Below are 19,145 nucleotides of genomic sequence, written 5' to 3'. Positions count from 1 at the left end.
ATCAAATATAGAGCAGCAGAAGATACCAAAGTACCTGAGTCCTTGTCATCTCCATGGCAGAACTGACTTCAACCTGTCCTAGCCCAGGTCATTGCAGTTATTTGGAGAGTGAACCAGCAGATGTAAGATCCTCTCTCTCTCTCTCTCTCTCTCCACCCTACTGTCTTTTCTTTTTCTTTTTTTTTTTTTTTTTTTTGGCAGGCAGAGTGGACAGTGAGAAAGAGAGACAGAGAGAAAGGTCTTCCTTTTTTGCCTTTGGTTCACCCTCCAATGGCCGCCGCAGCCGGCACACTGCGGCTGGCGCACCGCGCTGATCTGATGGCAGGAGCCAGGTACTTTTCCTGGTCTCCCATGGGGTGCAGGGCCCAAGCACTTGGGCCATCCTCCACTGAACTCCCTGGCCACAGCAGAGAGCTGGCCTGGAAGAGGGGCAGCCGGGACAGAATCCAGCACCCCGACCGGGACTAGAACCCAGTGTGCCGGCGCCACAAGGCGGAGGATTAGCCTAGTGAGCCACGGCGCGGGCTCACCCTACTGTCTTTCATGCAAATAATAAATCTTTAAAAAAAACTACATTCATAGATATTTGTGAAATCTGCATGTAACACAAAAAGTCACAGAAATTTTAATAAGTTAAGGTAATAATTTAAGTAAATAAATGATACAGTAATATATATCAAGTACATACTAATAAAATATATATAATAATTAAAGTAAATAACAGATACAATAATATATATTAGGTACATACTAATACAAATATATATCAGGTACATCCTGATATATATCCAATGAGGCTGGAGTAGCTATATTAACACCAGGCAAATAAACTTCAAAGTAAAAAGCACTGTCATGGATACAAAGAAAAACACAATGATTAAAAAATTTCAGTTTATCAGTATAAAACAAAAATTACAAACTTGAATATACCAGATAACATATCTATAAAATATATAAGGATAAAACTTAACAGGCCTATAAAAAACACTAGAAGAACCTAATGTCACTATGGACTTTAACATATTTCTGTACATAATTTGTATTTATTACAAGAGAAAAATAGACAAAACCCAAAAATCATGATAAATTTAAACTAGTAGATATATATGGAAACTTGCAACAGTTAGAGAAAACATTATTTTTTAAAACTCTCAAGGAACAGTTACAAAACTTGATGACAGCAGTCAGTGTTGTGGTGATGGAGGTTAACCTTCCCATCAGCATCCCATATAAACTTGGGTTCAAATCTCGACTGCTTGGCTTGCAATCCTTCTCCCTGCTAATGTGCCTGGAGAGCAGAAGATGTCCCAAGTGCTTATGCCCCTGCAACACACATGGGAGACACAGATGGAGTTGTCAACTGGTGGCTTAGAACTGACCCAGACCTGGCTGTTAAGATCCTGTGGGGAGTGAGTCAGCAGATGGAAGATGTCCCTCTCTTTGTCTGTCTCTTTCTCTCCCTCCTCTCTCTCTCACTCTGCCTTTCAAATAAAGAAGTAAATAAATCTTTAAAAAAAAAAAAAAACTTGATGACAGTCTATCAACGAAAATAGTTTCAACACATTTTTTTTTTTTTAAAGATTTATTTATTTATTTGAAAGTCAGAGTTACACAGAGAGAGAAGGAGAGGTAGAGAGAGAGAGAGAGGTCTTCCATCCACTGGTTTACTACTCAATTGGCTGCAATGGTCAGAGCTGCGCAAAACCAAAGCCAGGAGCCAGGAGCTTCTTCCAGGTCTCTCACATAGATGCAGGAACCCAAGGACTTGGGTCACCTTCTACTGCTTTCTCAGGCCATAGCAGAGAATGGATTGGAAGAAGAGCAGCCAGGACTCCAACTGGCGCCCATATGGAATGCTGGCACTGCAAGCAGCAGCTTTACCCACTATGCCACAGTGCCAGCCCCAACACATTTTAAAAAATTCAGAGTGTCTACACACAAGGTAAAGTTGGATTCTAATAACCAAGATATTCTCTCTCTCTTTCTCTCTCTCTCTCACACACACACACACACACACACACACACATATTTAGAAACCGATAAGCATGTTTCAAAGAAACTCTTGTGTCAAAGGAAAAACAACTAGGCTACTTAGTAAACTTCATGAAGAAAATCTTTCACAGGAAATTCCAGGCTCTACTGTTTTCTCTTTCTTTGGGGGAAAATTATGTACCTGATATGTGAATCACTATTCTTATCTATGAAATAAGGATAATAATACTACTTACATTATAAAGTGATTATGAGGTTTAAACAAGTTATTGCATAAAAAGTGGTTTCAAGAGAGTGGCACACATTAATCACTTTCTATTACTGTCATTGAGAAATCTTAATGCTAGTAAGTGACAACAGTATGGGGAAAAAAAGCATAAGCTAATTTCTTCTGTTAACACAGATGTAAAAGTCCCAAGCAAAACATAGGAAAAGACTATCATAACACCATGAGTGTAGATTGAAAATTCAACTTCACAAAATTATGGGTTACAATATTGCAAAGAAAAGACCAGGATAGACCTGTTGCAGTTTCTGGAATCTGACTACTCAATTCAGTCTGTCCAGTTCCTGCCTGTAATTTACTGACATCTGGTGAGAGTTATCCACTCTGGCCCTAATTCAAATGGTAATGCATAGTACAAATTAAATGCTTAACAGATGCACATTGAATCAAATCTGAGTTAGCTGTCCTTACTTCCTAATGCTGGCCATAATACACTCCTTCAACTGTTTGGATTTTTAATTAATAACAATAGCATGAATAGAATTATTATGATAGGCTGCATTGTGCTAAAGCTTTCAAATATAACATCCATTTAATCCTTAGAACACTCTTTTAAGGAGGGTATTACAATCATTTAATTTTATAGGTCAATAAACTGTGGTACAAAGTGATCAAATAATTTACCTAAACTCACACAGGAAAACTGGAATTTAGACATAAAATGTCCTTAGAAGCCCACAAATTTAATCATAGGCTACATGCCCTTAATTTCTAATTAGAACTCCACTATAATCATTCCCAAAATTTACAAATCCCTCTCCAAAGAACCTGACCTCCATTCTTCTTGAATTTTAGTCCTGCTCTTACAAACTCAAAGATTTGAAGGTGCTACTGAGTTGACTGTGAGTACTACATGTTGAGTATCCTTTATTCACAATATGTGGAAGCAGAAGTGTCTCAGATTTTTTTTTAATATTAGCAAATACATAATAAGAAATATTGGGGATTCAAACTTTCAATACAAAAGTCATTTATTTTTCATATACACCGATATAGATAGCCTAAAGAAATTTTATGCAATAATAGAATATTCCTAACTTTCCAATACACCACATCACATGAGGTTAAGCATAGAATTTCTACTTAGCAGCCAGTGCCTCGGCTCACTTGGCTAATCCCCCGTCTGCAGTGCTGGCACCCCAGGTTCTAGTCCCAGTTGGGGCTCCGGATTCTGTCCTGGTTGCTCCTCTTCCAGGCCAGCTCTCTGCTGTGGCCAGGGAGTGCAGTGGAGGATGGCCCAAGTGCTTGGGCCCTGCACCCGCATGGGAGACCAGGAAGAAGCATCTGGCTCCTGGCTTCGGATTGGCGCAGTGCACCGGCCGTAGTGGCCATTTGGGTGGTGAACCAACGGAAAAGGAAGATCTTTCTCTCTGTCTCTCTCTCTCACTGTTTTAACTCTGCCTGTAAAAAAAAAAAAAAAAAAAAAAAAAAAAAAAAAAAAAAAAATTCTACTTGGTGTCATGTAGGAACTCAAAAATCTTAAATTTTGGATCATTTCAGATTTCAGATTTTTCAGATTAGGGAATGCACAATCTGTACCACTGCCTGATAACTACTCTCTTTGATCATATCAAATTATTTTAAATAGATCAATCAAGATAAAGTCTGATTTTTCCAATTTTCTTCTGAATCTGTTACTTAAACTTCAGGTGGCTCATTCTGAAACCAGATAAATGGGGAAATTAGTGTACTAAGCCGTAACCCATGTTGGTGTCCTTGTGCGGCCTTGCTATTGATATACTGAAATGCCTGGTGGATTATCCCATTTGAGTTCCTATGCTTATTATATCATGTGTTCTCCCTGTTCTTACATTGTGTTGATTCATGTCTTTAATTCAGAAATGAAAATGGAATACAAAACTAAAATTGTGTGTCTGCCCTTTGACTCATTCTGAAGACCAAGAGAATGACAGAAAATGCAGCTGCTAATGGTTTTCAAGTCAAACATGTCAGATTTACAGCTGGGAAATTAATGGATAATTGTATAAGTATTCACTGTGTAATATTAAGCACAAAAAATTTCTTAAGACATATTTTTCAGTATTGATGCTCATCAGATTTAGTCACACTGTTTTCTATGATTGTCATATGGTAATCAGAACCCTAACTGAAAAATATCACCAATATTTTATTCTCACATAATAAAAGCCAGAAGTGTTTATTTCTTTCAATAACTTAAGTTGAAAACATCTTAAACTTTGGAAAATGTTCAACTAAAGTTAAGTTGACTCTTATCTACAGAAAGTTGACTATATTTTCATAGAAAAACTAAGTTCGATATGAAATGCCATGACTTGAGTCATTATGTGCAGCCTCCCAGGATGAACATTAGAATGAAGTTGGAAGATAACTGGAGGAAGTAGGATGCAAAACAGACACTCCAATATGGGATGCGAGCAACTCAACCACTGCATCCAATGCCCATCCCTGAAACCAATAATTTACTTTTAGAAAGCAGTATAAACATCTTATTTTGTTATGGGCTAATAAATATAAACAAAAATAGCTGAAGTAGTTGAAAATGGTAATCTTAAATAGTAAAACTAAAAATATGGAAGAAATTAGAGCAACAAGTGCTTTCATTAGACATTCTATAAAACAGCTGTACTTTTTTCCAACATCTCTTAATTTTATTCTAAAAATTGAATTTCACATGTGAAAGAATTCCATAAAATTATACCATCTTATATTCTAATGGCCTATACCTAACAGTCTTTATTTTCCATTTATCTGTTCTCATTCTTTTTGTTAATTCCATGTTGCCTAGACAAACTAGCTTCTTTAGTTGGCAATATTCTGTGTATATTATCACACATAGTAGTAAAAGGGAAGTAATACCATCCATGACACCACAGGAAGGGGACAAACAGAAGCTGTACTTTGGGACACCACCCTATGAATATCTTTTGTTAAGTGTAAATAAATATAGCCATGAGCAAAGTAAGAGTGAGTCCTGTGACATTTTCCAATGAAATGCCAAAACTGAACTTAGATTTGCAAAACTCCTGAACTTGCAGTTGTTGTTGTGAGTGAGAATAGTCAGTGTATTTTTCTGCCCTGTGTCTTTATTCTTTGTAAACTGGTTCACACCGAATAATAATAAATAAGAGAAAGTTATACTATCTTAGACTCATGAAATTAGAAATCAAGACTTTCTGAAGAATGTCTAATCTAGATGAGACATTGGGGAGAACTTTGTAATTCAATCACATGTTTCCTTTCCTTCCTTTCTTTAAAAAATATGTTTACGTTTGCTGCCTTGTTTACCAGCTAGAAAACTATTTTCTATATGACACTAACAAATGTTTTAAACAAAAGTGAATAAAAGTGGGAAATAAATATTACAATCCATGCATGTATAGATAATGCTTTCTTTGGAAGACCATTGGGATGCTTTCATAATTCAGAAGTGTGCATTAAAAAACCATGAAAAAAAAACCCTTGATTAGATCATATTGATGTTAAATTGTTAGTTATGGTAATGACAATGTGTTATAATTTATGAGTTAAAAAATTCTCAGTTACTCGGCAGTGCTAAGTAAATAATCAGCACCTCCATAAACACTGTGATCAACCTAACAGTTGACCTTTCCAAGTTGAGATTTCTAACAGGGCATGGAATAATGCATGTTTAGTCCAAACCAACAGGCTGCAGTAAAGACCTCATAAATAATAACATTTGAAGTTCTCCTCACAGAATAGAAAGAAAAATAAAGACTGTTGACTCTGGCAACAAGTAGTATATGCTTAACTAGTGATCTTTTGGGCAAGAGACAAGTGGAATTATAACTAAACATGCTGTATAATCAAAACCAATACAATATTCTTCATTGCTCTTTACATTTGGAACACTTCTCCAAGGGTATGATTTCCCACAAACAGAACAAAGTCATTGTTCCTTAGATTTTAAATGACATAATGGCCTTCGTCCCAAATAGGACTTTATATTTCTTTAAATTAAGAACTTCCAAGGGAGAAGCAATGAATTCCCATTAAAGATTAAGGGAAAAGAACAGTCCATTTAATACTTATTGCAAACCCAAAAGATGATGCCTTTTTCCCTTCTTAATGACTCAGGTAGGTAACAACCATTGTTAGATATCATCATTAGAGTAACTGACATGCATCACAAGAACTAATATATCACAGATCTCTATAAATCCTTATAGTATACACTGAAAGAGGCTAAAGCACAGCAAAAGACCAAGTTCATCTTAAGTTTTCAGCAAAAGGTATCCTCTGAAGATCTACAAAACTAACAAAATGTCCTCAAATGGCTCCTGAATTCTGAAAAATGGAAATGTTTGGAGACATTATTGTCAACTGGCTGCAGTAGGCGCCTGATTAAACTCCAAGACTGGGTCAGATAAGGTGATGCTTCCTTTGAGGAGCAGTGTTACTATGCACCCCTGCTGCCATTTAAACAATCTTCAGTCGGTGACTTTCCCTGGAGGACGCTACTGAGGATTCAAAAGGGGATGTAGGCTTCGTGTGGTCCCCTCCCACAGATTTGGTTGTTTGTACAAAATAACTGCCTTGCCAAAGGCCTCCCTCCCAAGGATTCTGATTTCCATTTATAGACATGTTGTTTAATTTTTTCAAGGATAAAATATTCATACTATTAAGAAAATATTTTAATCAAAGTAGCCTATAGTATATATAAAATAGCCATTTAATATTATATCTAGTAATATATAATATTATGATTCATTAGTGATAATAAGTGTCTTAGCACCTCAAAATATTCCAAAAAGTAGAATATTAAAATATTAATAGAATAAAACATTATTGAATCACAAAATGAAGAAATTCATCTAAAACTGAATCTCTACATATGTAATAAATTCATAAGTATATCATAAGTAGAAGTCAGATATTACTTGAATACTGATTTCCTTGAAAGGAGTTTAAAATTTAGAGAAAGTATGGAAAAAGGAAAACATGTACAATAGTTTATACCTCATCTATCTCAAATAACATGGATGTGGACAAAAAATTTTGAAAATTTGCATCTTTAAATAATATGATGTTATCATCTAAATATTTAATCCCAAATAAATAAATCATCAATAAAATAAAGTTTAAGTTTTCTTAATTTTTGGAACTGAATTACAAAAATTTAATGTTATACCTTCAATCCTTAGGGAAAAAATAACTCACAAAGAAAAATAAACAGATTTTATGAAGAAGTTAATTTAACTATCAGAAAGTATTATATCAGATTACACAAAAATACAGCTTCACTCACCAAACCTGGAACTGATTCCACCAAATTAACTCTCTATTTGGTCATTTATTCTCATCTTCAGCACCTCTTTATTGAAATGTGATTCAACTAGACTAATATTTACTTTCCATATTTGGACTCCGAATAAGTAGACACTATTTTCCTTGTTCTCAAAGAATTTCCAGTGCAATTAGGAAAAAACAATACTGTATATACTGAAGAACCATGGAAATGTTCAACTTACAGTAATTAGTATTATACAAAACTGAATCAACATGTAATAATGCTTTAGGTTATCATTTATCACAGAAAAGTGATACTTTTCCCCGGAAAAGAGCAGTAAATCCCACAATTGTGCATGGTATATAGTGTCTATTTTAGAGAATAATATTGTCTGCTTATTCATTTGTTCATTCATTCATTCAACAAATACTCACTGAGCATTACTTTTAAGCCAGATCCTCTTTCATGATCAGAATATAAAGCAGAAGTAAAACAAATAAAGATAAATACAAGATAAAGTCATACCTTCAAGGGAATAACATTCCAGACTTAGTAGTTTTCTCTTTTTTCTTATATTTAAGTCTTCATTCTCTCATTCTATCATCTGTTTGACAAACAGCCATTCTGAGTCATCATAGTAACAATACTCCTGGAAATAATAATTGGTAAAGTATTATATATATGAAACTAAAGATAATAAGACTCCTTCTTTAAAATTCATATTGTTACTGGAGCCGGCAGTGCCATGGCACACTAGGTTAATCCTCTGCCTGTGGCACAGGCATCCCATACGGGTGCCGGTGCTAGTCCTGGTTGCTCCTCTTCCAGTCCAGCTCTCCACTGTAACCTGGAACAGCAGTAGAGGATGACCCAAGTGCTTAGGCCCTTGCACCCGCATGGGAGACCAGGAAGAAGCTCCTGGCTCCTGGCTTCGGATTGGCACAGTTCCGGCCATTGCGGCCATTTGTGGGGTGAACCAACAGAAGGAAGACCTTTCTCTCTGTCTCTCCTTCTCACTGTAACTTTATCTGTCAAATAAATAAATAAAATTTTAAAAATAATTCATATTATCACTTTAATTTAGTTTAAAGTTGTGTCAATTTAAAGTACTCCAACTAATATAATAGATGTCCCAAAATATTATTAAATAAATTTCTACTGCTAAGAAATTTTAAAGCAAAGACAGATGACTGTGGTTTGTAATTCAGAGAAAGAAAAAAAGGAGAAGTATCATAAATAAACCTTAATGAATATATGATTTCCTTCAGTAAAATAGTGATTTTCTGAAAAATAAATAACACAATTCTATTACTCAGTAGATTGGTCCATGAGAGTTATTCCTGAAAATAAGTAGGAAATGTGGAACTGATTAAAATTTTCAGAAAACTACTAGAAAGAGTAAATTGTGAAGAAGTAAGTTTCATAATGAGTTTCCACAGGTGGTCCATGTTGTCCCCTGTAACTCTTGGGCCAGGCTGAAAAGTACTGTGCATTTTCATTTCCTACTCCTTCTTTCAATTTGGAAACTTAAGATTTTAAATGCTATAATGATATAAAATTACAAGGAGATAAAAAAGATTTTTCATAGCTGACATTAGGAAGTATATTATCATAAGTAATGAGATGCTTTCAGGAACTACAGATATATAGTCATTAAGATATAAACAGCAGGCCTCAGTTAATATATAAAATATACAAAATAGCTGAACTGTTCACAGCCAAAATAATTAGGATTCATGGTAAGCTCTTTATATATAGCATTTTGTGCCATTAAAAAAAAAGGCATTATGTATGCTGTGGGTATTACTATTACCAATAAAAATAATTATACATAAGATATCATGAGTCTGTTCATCAGAATTCAAAGTGTCAAATGTTATATGCAGATTTCAATGCTAAGTAAATTTAACTTCTACCTCAAACATTCCAAGTACTCACTATAATTAATGAATAGGCAATTTAACTTGGAATCTTTCTTCATTTCCCATTATTCTATTTATGTATATCTGAAAGCATCTCCTGAGTCAAGGAAAGGCTCCTCCCCATGGAAGATGACATTTTTCCAGAAGGAACACAACTCATCTTGTTCTTCGCTACAACCAATATTTATAGATTCTATTACAGAGGTACACTAGGAATACTTACTGGTGAACTATTGAATGCTTTACAATTAAAATCAGTAGTTGTCTCAAAGTTAAATATTATCATAGAATGAATTTCTGGAATGTAATCATAAATCTGGATTTTTATTATATAATTAAAATTATATTAGACAAGATCAGATATGTTCAGGGTGGTATGGCCGTAGCCTAAAATTATATTAGAAATGTATTATTAAAAAACCAGTCAGATTTTCACAATTTGACATCATGTACAGTAGTAGATTATTCCTGTGGTCACCAGATTGGACACTGGCCACACAAAATAGAAATTCACCTTCAACTGAGATTAGTAAGAAAGTGCATTATGTGTGTATGTATGCATGCAAGGTACATAAGAAGCTGCTACCATTACCAAGTAATTAAGGCTGTTTTCCACTCTAATAATAACTGATCAATGTAAAGTACTATATAATTTTTAACTACTAGAAATGAAGATTTTGGTTGATGGTGACAATGCAGTTTTAGGATACACTTCTACAAACTAAAACTTTCTACATAACTTAAACAACAGCTTTTAAAATATTTTAGATGTTGACAAAATTAATTTTTCCACTTATAATCGATTCTGTTTTTTAAGCACATATTGTGAAAAAATTCTGGTGGCAGATTTTGCATTATTCTTTTTTAAATGATTTATTTATTTATTTGAAAGAGTTACACAGAAAAAGAAGGAAAGGCAGAGAGAGAGGGAGAAAGAGGTCTTCCATCCAATGGTTCACTCCCCAATTGGCCTCAATGCCCAGAGCTGTGCCAATCTAAAGCCAGGAGCAAGGAGTTTCTTCCAGGTCTCCCACATGGGTGCAGGGGCCCAAGGACTTAGAACATCTTTGACTGATTTCCCAGGCCATAGCAGAGGTTTGGATGGGAAGTGGAGCAGCTGGGTCTTGAACCAGCACCCATATGGGATACTGGCATTGCAAGTGGCGGCTTTACCCGCTACGCCACAGAGCTGGCCCCTTGCACTATTCTAATTCATCCTTTTAAGATTTAACAAATTGTCTGCCGGCACCGCGGCTCACTAGACTAATCTTCCACGGGTTCTAGTCCTGGTCGGGGCACCGGATTCTGTCCCGGTTGCCCCTCTTCCAGGCCAGCTCTCTGCTGTGGCCCAGGAAGGCAGTGGAGGATGGCCCAAGTGCTTGGGCCCTGCACCCCATGGGAGACCAGGAGAAGCACCTGGCTCCTGGCTTCGGATCAGCGCGGTGCGCCGGCTGCAGCGCACCAGCCGTGGCGGCCATTGGAGGGTGAACCAATGGCAAAGGAAGACCTTTCTCTCTGTCTCTCTCTCTATCTACTCTGCCTGTCAAAAAAAAAAAAAAAAAAAAAAATCTAAAATTGGAAAAAAAAAAAGATTTAACAAATTGTAAAAGTCGGATATTTGTTTGAAAGGTCTGTTGCAAGTATATAATTAAATAATTAACTAATGTAAATCTTAAAAATAATTTTGCAGGAGCCTCTGTTGTGCAATGGATAGCACATTGGACTTCTAGTGATGAAAAATAATTTTGCTTACTATTGGGAACAGTGAACACACCAATACATTCTAGAAAGATTAGGATTATAACATAATAGTTACATAGAACTTCAATTCAGATGAAAACTCCCTTTACTCTAATTGCCACTGATGTACAGGAAAAGTCCTATGGTTTTTACACTTTCCAGAAGACCTTTTTCAGTGACCATCAAATATCAAAGCAATAATGGAAAACTGATCTGCTAGTTCAGATTCTCCATGTAGAAATTTAGAGTTGTGAATTAATACACAGAGGGGCAGAGAAGTATTTTGAGACGGACCATATTATAGTCCCAGCGCCAAAAACTAGTCATGGTTTCTCTGAAGTAAGAGTTCTATAGGCATCTTGGCGTCAACTTTTCCTAAGGTCTTAGATTCCACAGTCAACAATATTCTCTCAATACATTTGAATTTCTTCTTGGCTTCTATTGCTTTTGACTACAAATACCTTATATGTAAAGATTCTATATGGTGTTTGTCATTTTACTCCTAACACTTAAGCATTTCTTATAACATTAAAATATTAAAATATTAACAAAGTAGAAATTTTTGTTATTAAAAATTAATATGAGGGTATTTCAAAATGTTCATGGAAAATAAAAGTAAAAGATACTGATTTTCATGCAAAATTTTTAAATTTATACGTATTTTCTTCATAATACAGTTCTTTTTTTTTTTTTTTTTTTTTGACAGGCAGAGTGGACAGTGAGAGAGAGAGAGAGAGAGAAAGGTCTTCCTTTGCCGTTGGTTCACCCTCCAATGGCTGCCGCGGCTGGCGCACTGCGGCCGGCGCACCGCGCTGATCCAATGGCAGGTGCCAGGAGCCAGGTGCTTTTCCTGGTCTCCCATGGGGTGCAGGGCCCAAGCACTTGGGCCATCCTCCACTGCACTCCCTGGCCACAGCAGAGAGCTGGCCTGGAAGAGGGGCAACCGGGACGGAATCCGGTGCCCCGACCGGGACTAGAACCCAGTGTGCCAGCGCCGCTAGGCGGAGGATTAGCCTACTGAGCCGCGGCGCTGGCCGCATAATACAGTTCTGTAAACTTTATGTATATTCTTCATTCACATGGATTTCAAAAATGTTTATACCAAAATAAAGTTATCTTTTAATTCCATTTTCATGAAATTTTTGAAGTTCCTGCTCACATATATGGTATACTGAAAATTTTATGTATCAACACATGAATGTACAAAAATATCTTAACCAAGTTTACATTAATAATAAAGAGTCCAAAATTTGTGGTATTACAAAGAAGAGTAAATATGAAAATTCTTTAGGAAAAGTAATAAATAAACAAAAAAAGTATTCTAATAGGAATTTTTTATTGAGATTTATTTATTTATTTAAAAGTCAGAGCTACATAGAGAGAAGGACAGAGAGAAGAAAACAGAAGAGATCTTCGATCCACTCACTGGTTCACTCCTCAAATGGCTGCAAAGGCCAAAGCCAGGACGCAGGAGCTTCTTCCAGGTCTCCCATGTGGGTGTAGGGGCCCAAGCACTTGGCCATCTTCTACTGCTTTCCCAGGCACATCAGCAAGAAGCTGCATTGGAAGTAGAGAAGCTAGGACTCCAACCAATGCCCAAATTGATGCTAACACTACAGACAGAGGCTTAACCTCATATACCACAGCACCAACTCCCAATAGGAACTTTTGAAAGACATGAAAATTATAAATAGGTTTCCCCAAGAATTGAAAATGTTCTGTTTTGCAAAAAAAAAAAAAAAAAAAAAAAAAAGTTTTCTGGGTGGGTGTATGACCCAGTAGTTGACTCTGCTTGGGATGCTTGCATTCCATATTATAGTGCCTGGGTACAGGTACTAGCTGTGCTCCTGATTCCAGCTTCCTGTGAATATGGTCATAGGAGGCAGCAGGTGATGGACTTACTGCATAAATATAAAGAAGAAAAATATTCAGTATTGTATCAAACATAATTCATGTATTAAGGGATCAAATAAATAGATTTCCATATAACACAAAAAAGCACTTAAAAAAGTGAACATCCATATGTAACTTTTTTGAAACAGAAGCATTATTCTTAATGGTACAACATTATTATCGTTCATTATTAAAGTAAAGAGTTACTTGATATTTACAACTACTGCTTTAAATTGTTTGAAAATTACAATTCATGTGATTTAAAAAATGAAGTGGCAGGTAAAATTCTTAATATTGTAGTAATTGAGAATTTGAAGGCTTAGAAATGAAATAAAAAATTAAAACAAGAGTTCTTTTTTTTAATATTTTTTAATTTGACAGGTAGAGTTAGTGAGAGAGAGAGAGACAGAGAGAAAGGTCTTCTTTCCATTGGTTCACTCCCCAAATAGCCACCACGGCCGGCGCGCTGTGCCTATCCGAAACCAGGAGCCAGGCACTTCTTCCTTGTTTCCCATGCGGGTGCTGGGGCCCAAACACTTGGGCCATCCTCCACTGCCTTCCTGGGCCACAGCAGAGAGCTGGAGTGGAAGAGGAGCAACTGAACTAGAACCTGGTGCCCATATGGGATGCCAGCACTGCAGGCAGAGGATTACCCAAGTGAGCCACGGCACCAGCCCCCAAAACAAGAATTCTTTTTTTTTTTAGCTTTTATTTAATGAATATAAATTTCCAAAGTACAGCTTATGGATTACAATGGCTTCCCCCTCATAACTTCCCTCCCACCCGCAACCCTCCCCTCTCCCACTCCCCTTCCATTCACATCAAGATTCATTTTCAATTATCTTTATATACAGAAGATCAGTTTAGCATATATTAAGTAAAGCTTTCAACAGTTTGCACCCACACAGAAACACAAAGTGTAAAATACTGTTTGAGTACTAGTTATAGCATTAAAACACAAAGTGAAATATATTGTTTGAGTACTCGTTATAGCATTAAATCTCAATACACAGCACATTAAGGACAGAGATCCTACATGAGGAGTAAGTGCACAGTGACTCCTGTTGTTGATTTAACAAATTGGCACTCTTGTTTATGGCGTCAGTAATCACCCTAGGCTCTTGTCATGAGTTGCCAAGGCTATGTTAAGCCTTTTGAGTTTGCCGACTCGGATCATATTTAGACAAGGTCATAGTCAAAGTGGAAGTTCTCTCCTCCCTTCAGAGAAAGGTACCGCCTTCTTTGATGACCTGTTCTTTCCACTGGGATTTCATTTAGTTTTTTTTTTTTTTTTTTTTTTTTTTTTTGCCAGAGTGTCTTGGCTTTCCATGCCTGAAATACTCTCATGGGCTTTTCAGCCGGATCCGAATGCCTTAAGGGCTGATTCTAAGGCCAGAGTGCTGGCAAAACAAGAATTCTTAAGACAATGTATTATAAAATCAAAATAATTCACTTACACAAATAATAACCAGTCATTGTTACAAAGTAAAAACTTTACTTAAGAATAAATCAATATAATTCTAAGAAAGAACATTAAAAATCACTTAAGTATTATAAAGAATGATTTGAATAAATGGAAATGAATGCTTCTCTTATATTATCAGATTCAGTATCATAAAGATTCAATTGTTCATTAGTTCATAAAATTAATATTTGCTCCTATAAAAAACATACTATTCTTAATTAAAAGTTCATTTGGAAAGAATTAGTATTTAAATATCTTCCTATCATATTAAAATGTATTATAAAGATCTTCTGGTAATAGTAATGAAACAGTGCAGTTCAAGCACTATAAGGATTGATAGATCAGGGGCTGGCACTGTGGCATAGCATGTAAAACTGCTACCTGCAGTGACAGTATCCCATATGGGTGCCGGTTTGAGTACCCACTGCTCCACTTCTGATCCAGTTCTCTGCTAATGGCTGGGAAAGCAGTATAGGATGTCCTAAGTCCTTGGGCCACTGCAACCATGTGGGAGAACAGGAAGAAGCTCCAGGTTCCTGGCTTCACATCAGCCCTGCTCTGGCCATTGTGGCCATTTGGGACTGATTCTGTTAAGGGAAGACTCCTCTCTCTGTCTCCCTCTGCCTCTAACTCTGCGTTTCAAATAAATAAATAAATCTTTAAAAAAAAAAAAAAAAGGATTGATAGACCAGTGGAGCACAAGAGATGCAAGAGATGTACAGAACAGAATCCTAATACACATGGAAAATGAATATACGATGAAATGTTTCAGAATACTTGGAGTTGCAAGTCAAAGAAACAGCTCAAATTGGTTGCTATGGTTTGAATGTTTGGGTGTTCACTTAGTTCAAATATTGAAAGAAGCCTAGGGGCTGGTGCCATGGCTCGCTTGGTTAATGCTCCCCACCTGTGGAGCCAGCATCTGGGTTCTAGTCCCAGTTGCTACTCTTCCAGTCCAGTTCTCTGCTGTAGCCCGGGAGGGCAGTGGAGGATGGCCCAAGTGCTTGGGCCCCTGCACCCGTATGGGAGACCAGGAAGAAGCACCTGGCTCCTGGCTTCAGATCGGCGCAGCACTGGCTGTGGCGGCCATTTGGGGAGTGAACTAACGGAAGGAAGACCTTTCTCTCTGTCTCTCTCTGTCTCTGTCTCTCTCTCTCTCTCTCTCTCTCTCATTGTCTATAACTCTACCTGTCAAATAAATAAATAAAGAAATAAACAAAAAGAAAGAAGCCTAATCCCCAATATTGTGGCACTGGGAGGTAGGCCTTTAGGAAATGATTAGGTCACAAGGGTAAGGTTCTCATTAATGGGATTAATGTCCTTGTAAAAGATTCCCCAGGGACCTGCCTTGTCCCTTTCCATTATCTGAGGACCCAACAAGAAGGCACCACATATAAACCAAGATATTGGCTCTCATCAGAAATCAGATCTGCTTGATTTTGAACTTCTCAGTATTCAGAACTGTAAGAAAAATGTTTCTACTTCTTAAAAGTTACCCAATCTGTGGTATTTTGTTATAGAAACCTGCATAGACTAAGATACTGGTTTATGTAAAAGGGGAACTTGATTGGCTAATAGAATCATATCATGCAAAGCAAAGACTTGCAGCTGTGTCAATAGAAAATAGAAATTCTTCTCTCTGTGACAGTCCCTAGGAACTGTACAGTACCTGACAGAGAAAACAAGCAACATGTATCTGTTAACTGAATGCACAGATAAAGGAACAGGCTGAGATACAGTGTCAAGAGTTGGGATGGGGAACACAGTATAAAGTAGAACTTGATTCTTAGTTTCAGACAATCATGAAGGTAGAAGTAGGATTGTGCCCCCAATTTTTTAAAAAAGATTTACTTGAAAGGCAGAGAGGGAGGGAGAGACACAGAAAGAAGTCTTTCACCCACTGGTTCATTCCCCAAATGGCCCCAATGGCCCAGGTCTGGGCCAGGCTGAAGGCAGGAGCCAGGAGCTTTTTCCTAATCTCCCACTTTGAGGAGGGGGACAAGGACTTGGACCATCTTCCACTGTTTTCCTAGCACATTATCAGGGAGCTAGATCACAAGTGGAAGAGTTGGGACCAGAACTGGTGCCCATATGGGATGCTGGCATCACAGGTGGCGGCTTTACCCACTATGGCACAGTGCTGTCCCTGTGCCCCAGATTTTTAATGAAGCACAAAACTAGTAGCAGAAGAGAAGAAAACAGTACCTAAACCTGGGTTAGTTTTTTTGGAAATAGAATTTAAGAAACAGTGTATAGTGGAGGAAACAAGTCTACAGGTACACAGGGTGAAAACAAGTTTATAAAGTGGCAGAAACAAAATACAGTTTGAAGAGAAAATCACATGTATGGAAGTAAATAAAAAACAAAAATATAAACCTAAAAAGTGAAATGCATGTTATCGAGAGGAAACAGATGTTTTAATAAGGGATATTCGAAAGAGCTAATATTTAAGGGCTGGTATTGTGGTTCTACTTCTGATCCAGCTCCCTGCTAGTGGATCTGAGAAAACAGCAGAATACAGCCCAAATACTTGGCCCATGTCATCCACGTGGGAAATCCAGATGGAGCTGCAGGCTCCTGGATTTGGCCTGATCCAGTCCTTGCCATTACGGGCACTGGGGAGTGAACCAGAAGATGGAAACAGAAACTGTCGTCTCTGTAACTCTGCCTCCAAAATGAATAAATAATTTTTTTAAAAAATCTAATACTTAATACATTCTTCCTATGTTCCAAAGAACCTGATACAAAAAATTTAGTAATCAAAAATAGTTCATCAGACTGACAGTGTTACTGTCTCCAGTTTATAGGTAATAAACTGAAACTCAGAGGGATAAGCAAGTTGTCCAAGAGCACATAGCTAATAAGCAAGATGTAAGCTTTGAATCTGACAGTCTGACCCCAGAGCCCATGCAGGAGTCAGGGACTCAATTTGTGTCTCTCATGTGGGCTGCAAGTACTTGATCCATCACCTGCTGCTTTCTGGGTTTTTGTTTGTTTATTTTGCTTTGTTTTGTTTTGTTTTTGCAGGAAGTTAGATTTGGAGGTGGAGCTGAGACTCAAACCAGGTCACTCAGATTTGAGATGCAGCCATCCCAAGCAGCATCTTAACCACTGTGCCTAATGCCTACTCAGCATCACTCATTTTGAAATCTCCTCACCATAACTGATGCAAGAAAGTATACGAAAATGGCTAGTCCATGCTTTCCAAGTGTTGCCCTCTTTACCATTCCTCTTTTTGCCATTCTGATGTTTTGAAATTAGATTACTAGCATCTATCTGGTGAACCCTGAGGTTGCAGACTAACTCAGAGTTGGCTCTTAAACGCTTCTCCATTCTCTGTAGACTCAGACACTAGAAGCTTTTACTACTGCTTTTAAGGCTTTACAGTTCACAACTCCAAATTTAGTCTGCATTAAATGCTTAACTTCACTATAGCAGATCACGGTTAACAACCTTTATGTTTCCTTGAAGTCTTGGACTACTATCTGTGAAATGCTTTCATTTGTTGAGAATTATCTTTTATTATCTTGCAGTAGGTTCAGATTCCTCTTAGAAGTTTTCAATTCTGTATTCTGATACAGACCATCATAAGGCAGCATATTAAAGGGTTGCTCAGATAACCAAATAGTGATATATCAAAAGATCTGTGAAACAGTGCCCAAATTTAATTAATGGAAGACTACAAAGTGACAATGAAGTCCTCAGTAGTTATCTAGTTGGTAGAGTATAAATTTGGGTTGCTAAAATATACTTTTTTGCCAGACTCTTCTCTAACCTGAAGTGAAAAACTACTGTCCCTTATTCTGTTGTTCAATGAGATTTTATGGCTGAAACAGTTGCAGGTGGGGTTTCAGTTTCCACCAGGCTGAGATCACAGTGGAGAGTTTACTCAAAGCAGCTCCTCCCCATGAACCACATTCCCTGGGTCTACAGCTCCAAAGTCTGCAGTCAGAGTCAGTGTAGAAACCTTTCATTCAGCCCTCTGGTTGGTATTTTAAAACTTGATGTGAATAGAAGTTTATTCTAACTACCCAGACATTCAGCTTCAGTGCTCAACATTTTGTGAGACTCAAATAGTCTCAAATGGAAGACTCTATTTCCATTTCACCATTGTTGGTGTTCCATGACTTCAGATGTCTTCCATTCCTCTGGCAGTAAATTCTTTCCAAATGTCTTCTCAACTATTCTAGCTTTACTCCCTTCAAAAACACTGTTTGTGGGAATTTGTAATTTTTTTTTCCAGAGAGGCCTGTCTTCCCTACTTCTTGCCATAAAATTTAATTTGAGTCCATGTCTAACAGCTATTAAAGATTTATTTATTTATTTGAAAGGTGGAGGGAGAGAGAGAGAGAGAGGAAGAGAGAGAGAGAATATCTTCCATTAATTGTTTTATTCCCCAAATGCCTGCAACAGCCAAGGGTGGGCCAGGCTGAAGCTTGGAACCCACAACTCCAACAAGTTTTCCCATGTGGGTAGCAGGAACTCAAGTATATGGGTCATCATCTGCTGCTTTCTGGAAACATCAGCAGGAAGCTGGATATTGGAAGCAGAGGTGGGACTCAATTCCAGGCTGCCTGATATGAGATGCAGGCATCCAAAGCAGCAGCTTAACCCACT

The 19,145-nt window shown here is 37.2% G+C and overlaps 1 long non-coding RNA gene across 8 annotated transcripts in view; it reads right to left on the bottom strand.

The window, feature by feature from the left end:
* The window catches only part of LOC103350106 (uncharacterized), a 207,724-nt gene that overhangs the window by 114,962 nt on the left and 73,617 nt on the right, over positions 1-19,145 (bottom strand). For 7 of the 8 annotated variants that reach the window (XR_007923524.1, XR_007923525.1, XR_011390130.1 and 4 more), the window contains exon 4: positions 8,034-8,157. This is a non-coding gene — a long non-coding RNA (uncharacterized lncRNA). Of the gene's footprint in view, positions 1-585; positions 1,324-8,033; positions 8,158-19,145 lie in introns of those variants that run through there. The other variant, XR_007923527.2, reaches the window with a different exon arrangement.

This window comes from Oryctolagus cuniculus, chromosome 7 (assembly GCF_964237555.1).
Source record: "Oryctolagus cuniculus chromosome 7, mOryCun1.1, whole genome shotgun sequence".
NCBI lineage: Eukaryota > Metazoa > Chordata > Mammalia > Lagomorpha > Leporidae > Oryctolagus > Oryctolagus cuniculus.
The sequence above is the reverse complement of the archived record's forward strand: the minus strand, read 5'-3'. Positions and strand labels throughout refer to the sequence as shown.